Source organism: Helicoverpa zea, chromosome 4, assembly GCF_022581195.2.
Source record: "Helicoverpa zea isolate HzStark_Cry1AcR chromosome 4, ilHelZeax1.1, whole genome shotgun sequence".
NCBI lineage: Eukaryota > Metazoa > Arthropoda > Insecta > Lepidoptera > Noctuidae > Helicoverpa > Helicoverpa zea.
This window is the reverse complement of record NC_061455.1, coordinates 7,975,259-7,981,695: the sequence shown is the minus strand read 5'-3', so window position 1 is coordinate 7,981,695 and position 6,437 is coordinate 7,975,259.

Below are 6,437 nucleotides of genomic sequence, written 5' to 3'. Positions count from 1 at the left end.
ATGTTTTGATAAAGTATACAAGTCCAAATACTAGACGTGAAGTTGTTTACCGTAGTAAGAATTTGTACAAGTATATGGTTGCCAATTTGTTAAAATGGCAATGTACACAAGTCACAGTTTGGATTCAAAATGAAATGAAATGAAAATATTCGCAGAAATTGTTTATCGTAGTGAGAGTTTATGCAATTATATTGTTGACGATTTGTTAGCATGGCTGGAAGGCGTGGATGGCTCCAGTTGGAGTGAAGGCCACGATGCAGTCATAGTTAGAGATGGCTGGAAGGCGTGGATGGCTCCAGTTGGAGTGAAGGCCACGATGCAGTCCTAGTTAAAGATACGACTCTGGAAGGTTGGCACGATCGTGAAGCCTTGTTGGTGGACATCCTCTTGGCTTTGCGGTGAGGGGTCAAATGCAGATGTCGTGAGTTGAGATTGGCTGGAAGGCGTGGATGGCTCCAGTTGGAGTGAAGGCCACGATGCAGTCCGTCCTAGTTAAAGATACGACTCTGGAAGGTTGGCACGATCGTGAAGCCTTGTTGGTGGACATCCTCTTGGCTTTGCGGTGAGGGGTCAAATGCAGATGTCGTGAGTTGAGATTGACTGGAAGGCGTGGATGGCTCCAGTTGGAGTGAAGGCCACGATGCAGTCCGTCCTAGTTAAAGATACGACTCTGGAAGGTTGGCACGATCGTGAAGCCTTGTTGGTGGACATCCTCTTGGCTTTGCGGTGAGGGGTCAAATGCAGATGTCGTGAGTTGAGATTGGCTGGAAGGCGTGGATGGCTCCAGTTGGAGTGAAGGCCACGATGCAGTCCGTCCTAGTTAAAGATACGACTCTGGAAGGTTGGCACGATCGTGAAGCCTTGTTGGTGGACATCCTCTTGGCTTTGCGGTGAGGGGTCAAATGCAGATGTCGTGAGTTGAGATTGGCTGGAAGGCGTGGATGGCTCCAGTTGGAGTGAAGGCCACGATGCAGTCCGTCCTAGTTAAAGATACGACTCTGGAAGGTTGGCACGATCGTGAAGCCTTGTTGGTGGACATCCTCTTGGCTTTGCGGTGAGGGGTCAAATGCAGATGTCGTGAGTTGAGATTGGCTGGAAGGCGTGGATGGCTCCAGTTGGAGTGAAGGCCACGATGCAGTCCGTCCTAGTTAAAGATACGACTCTGGAAGGTTGGCACGATCGTGAAGCCTTGTTGGTGGACATCCTCTTGGCTTTGCGGTGAGGGGTCAAATGCAGATGTCGTGAGTTGAGATTGGCTGGAAGGCGTGGATGGCTCCAGTTGGAGTGAAGGCCACGATGCAGTCCGTCCTAGTTAAAGATACGACTCTGGAAGGTTGGCACGATCGTGAAGCCTTGTTGGTGGACATCCTCTTGGCTTTGCGGTGAGGGGTCAAATGCAGATGTCGTGAGTTGAGATTGGCTGGAAGGCGTGGATGGCTCCAGTTGGAGTGAAGGCCACGATGCAGTCCGTCCTAGTTAAAGATACGACTCTGGAAGGTTGGCACGATCGTGAAGCCTTGTTGGTGGACATCCTCTTGGCTTTGCGGTGAGGGGTCAAATGCAGATGTCGTGAGTTGAGATTGGCTGGAAGGCGTGGATGGCTCCAGTTGGAGTGAAGGCCACGATGCAGTCCGTCCTAGTTAAAGATACGACTCTGGAAGGTTGGCACGATCGTGAAGCCTTGTTGGTGGACATCCTCTTGGCTTTGCGGTGAGGGGTCAAATGCAGATGTCGTGAGTTTAGATTGGCTGGAAGGCGTGGATGGCTCCAGTAAGAGTGAAGGCCTCGAGGCAGTCCTAGGAACGCAGCTCTGTAAAGGTGGCACAGTCATGACTTCTTGCTGGCGAATAACCTCTTGACTTTGACCTTTAACTTTGTACCAAAATATAAACCAATTTGTAAATGTGAACACCATGTAGCATTTTAATTGTCACTTTACTCTCATTTGTCTTTGCGATTCTACATGATCTTCGCATGCTTTTACTGTATGTATCAATACATACAAATTGTAATACTATATTATTTTTAAAAAGAGTAACCATGGAGGTTCTTGCCCGTTCTTCTCCATAGGAAGCTACTTTTGGAATGGGCAACTAGAATCAAACTTAGTTATAATTTTGACGTCCATAAGTGCTTGTAAAGGCCTAAATGAAATGAAATGATTTGACTTTGACTTTGAGAAGTTTGAGGACAAACTTAGTGGTCAGAATGGCCGAATGTTAGACTAATATTATCCTGTGTTGTTCTGTATGTTATATTCTCTTTTCATACATTAAGGAACTATACTATATTTACCGAAGTATACTAAATCATTTTAGTTTTATACGGACAACACTACCTCTACTGTGAGGACAACACTAAAAAGAGATTTTGACAGTTAGAGCGCGCGCTTCCCATGCGCTTCCTTCGTGGACTGATAAACTATATTTTCTTACGATTGATATTAAATTGTGTTTTAAAAGTGAATACAAGAAGTTATTGTGATACGAATTGACGTTTTATTTCTGATTAAGGCTAGGAGATCATACCCTAGCTTATAATATGATGCTGTAATAATGTTAAGGCAAATAAACGTTCGTAAGCAAAATAAAATCGAGAGCTGAGAACAAATGGTCGCGGTTAAGTGAAATTAACTGCGAGGAATCGGCTTAAGAAGCGACAAAGCTCTAGCCGAGCTATCAATTTCACAGCCCCACTAATATTAGATTCCACAGAGGAGTCATGTGTTTTACCGACTTTGAACTCCAGTAGGTACCTACGCTTGATCCCTAGATAGTTTATTTATATCTAAGTACCATATAGCATGTAGAAGCTGAAAAAATCTCAATTAGCATAATACACATTAACATTTTTTTATAGAATTGTTGAACCTTGCAACGCGTAGGTACTTGTGTCGAACCCTTAATTTCACAGCACAACGCTGTATAAGTTAAGTATACAAAGCAGTTCAGTTTATTCTGCTGTAAACCGACAAGGGTTGTAAAGAAAATAAACGAGAGAAGCTATGTACGTAATAAAATAATGTGAGCAGAGATAATCACTTAACTGCAAGCTTACGTACAATCATTTACTCTTATTTGCTGTACGTAATTCTCGTGTACCAGACATGCCAGAAAGATGCACGTTCTTTATAGACGTGACCTAGCTAGTGGCTAACACTCTTTCCTACTTATAGCAAACGTACAAGTGTAGTTAAGTACAAAACGAGATGAAAGTCAGCCTCATTGAATAAAAACTTCGCTGAGTTTGTAATCGTAGTCGCCTCCTCGTTTAATTTAGTTCAGTAACGTTGGAATCAAATCAGTGCGTCTTAGTAGGTAGGTACCTTCTCTAACTCTCGATTAAAGCTTTTATCGGAGGACTGATTAAGTGTCGAGACCAGGATGGATTTATTGTAAAAGTTGGCCGTTCGCTGAGGTTAGTGATTCAAGCCCGCACACTTTAGTCGAATAATTGTCTACGTGATCGGAATGGAGGCTTCCTGCCGCCTTTAATAAGATCAGATAAAGAGCTCACGCTGGTGCAGGTGTGTGCGCAGATCTATTCAGCTCGAGCTCAATATCCCTGCCCTCATAGAACGCTTAAGCACAAAATTTTCTTCGAGGATACCTTTATCGCGCACTGACTAGGTACGTCATTACCGTGCCGTTGCTCCGTATGCGTCGTATGGTTTAAATGTAGATATCTGCTTTAGAAAGGGATATTGTTTTATTAGAATTTAACATCAAATTATTGCATCCCCGACCTTACGGCTGGCCGAGTTAAAATCTTTTAAGTCCATTTTCCCTAGTGAAGTAAGCTCGTAAAAGCATAGCAAAGACAGACAGTTCCTAACTGATGCTTCCGGGCTCTGCCCGTTAGCCTACGTCGACTGGCACATGGATTGCTAGCATCCATCACCTCGATCAGAAAAGGTCCATCAAAATAGATAGCGATCCATCAACAGGCGCTGAATAGTCAAACGTGTTGCAGACTATATCGTGAATGCAGCCATGTAGAAGATACCTAATTACACTTTAATGTAAGTATTACATTCATTGAAATATATCTTAGAATAACTGACCTATCAGTTTTAGTATTGTAAACAAAATAGATACAAATAGCCATGGCTACAAATGGAAATGCCGAGTTTAGACGGAGACTATTTTCAACTTAAAAGACGGCGTGCAAAAAAAAACATCATCGTATATACTTTAAGAGTGACTATGTGCTAGTGAAGCCTAGTATGTCCTAGTACTAGTGAGCAAGAATTGCACTTACCTACATATTTACATAGTAAACTAGGTAACAAAAAGTTTTAATCTAAATCAAACACGTGTATACCTTCGATTTGTTTGGTACCTATATTTACCCTCTGTTGGGTGTAAGTATCAATAGGTCTTAAATAAATAATCAGAAACAAGGGCGGAAGGGCCTAAGTACGGGACATTAACAAGGGTCCAGTCCAATTTTCGTCCTGTCCACGTTGATATATTGAGGGCCGATGCGATGCCGTTGGCCACCACGCCGCCCGACGACACAACTCATTTACTTTTTTCACCAGATACCGAACACAATAATTGCATTTCGATAACAAATCAAACTATGGATTAAAATGTAGTTCTATTTGTTCCTTTTTACTAATAGGTACTCTCCGGACAAAAAAAAATGATAGGTACAAATCGATTGTAATTACTAATTGAATCAAGTATTTACCTACTGCATAGCATATTTCATTTAATGAGACAATAAAACGGGAGTAGGCATTACGGAAAGCCGTCGATATCGAGGTGGATCTATAAAGAATCATGCAGTCGATAGGTATTTTGTGTTTAGGGTTGCCAGCAGAAACAACTTGTGGATTGATTTCCCAATTCACGAGTCTGATGATTGTTTTTCTTTTAACCCTAAATCAGAGTCGTCGCTCCCGGTACTACAATAGTGCAATATGCTGCGTTAGATACAAGTATTAAAGTTCATTGGCGTCTGCCTGTGTAGGTACTTTCTAGTTTAGTAGGTGCATTTTATCTATGTTTTTATTCGTTCATTAGGTTATATAGGTACAATTTATTATAAACCTAGTGCAGATTTAAAAAAAAAATAATCTATATGGCGTCCCAAAACGTCTAGTTTAATAGCTTGGTGATCTCATATTTAGGTAACTCACATACAGGCCATTAGGTAACATTTCTTAACCAAACCTATAAACAATTTCACTGCCAAGAAACTGACATAAGTGCTTGAAAAGGAAAAAGCAAACCGACTAACGCAAAATTTCAGTCTCTGCACGCCAACAAGTTACGAACGCCGGCGGTGCTTTAAAAATTCAGTGTGTACCCACCCGCCACGCTTGCATTTTTCGAGAGTACTAAAGTCTGCTTCGTTTATATTAAAGACCTCTATCTATTCGTTTTATCCACCCCGAAATATGCTTTCACTCTCGTCGGCTCTTCATCCCGTAAAAGAAGCTAACTTTAAGAAATATCGCTCGCTTTTCAAGTAAAAAATGCTGTTGACTTTCGAATAAAACTGTGACCGTCAAGCTTGCCTAGTTAGTAATACCTAATAAAATGGAACGTATGTACCTAATTGCCTATTAATAATTAACTTAATTGCGTTATTACAATTGACTAATTTGCTTTAAATCTTCTCTTCTTCTCCACTAAGCACTTAGGTCTACTTATTCAGGTGTCTAATTTTCTCAATAAATGCAATTAATGTCACTTACTGCTAAATGCTTAAATGCTAATACCCAAATGGACGTTTCTAATATAATAGTTACATGGTATAAAATAATAAAATGAATTTGACTTGAACTTTCATCTTAAATTGGCAAGAATAAATAAAAAATATCCAAAAATATTTCACCTCAGAACGAGAAATAAGAGGCATGATCTTATCATTGATGTGAATGTTGAGACTCGAGAGCCTAAGGGCGTTAGTCGAAAGTCGGGAGTTGAATGTTGAAAGTCGAAAGCCGAGAGCCGAACGTCGAAAGTCGAAAACCGTTAGATGAAAGTCAAATATCACAAACCTGCTCCATTCTATTCTTGGTTAGTGGCAAGTGATTCGTCGTAAACTGCGTGCCAGTAATCAAGAGATGAAAGTCTATAGTCGAGTGTCAAGATTCGAAAGATGAAAGTTGAGAGTCGAAACCAGAAAACTTTAAAAAAATCATATCTAGTTACTTGGGAATAGTCTAGCTTTCCTGCTGCTTTAGTAAAAAAAATGTTCAAATCGGGTCATTAGTTTCAGAGCCACAAGGTACAAATAAATAAACAAACAAACAAAATTCTTATTATGTTAGTATAGATATAGATATAGATATAAACCTTCTCCTTAACTACAACGAACACAACAATATTTATTTTTTAAAACACTGACACGAAAATTTAAGTTCTCTTTCAAAAGTAAACAATAGAATAAATACGTCGGGGCAAGAATTTTAGAGCGGGGTG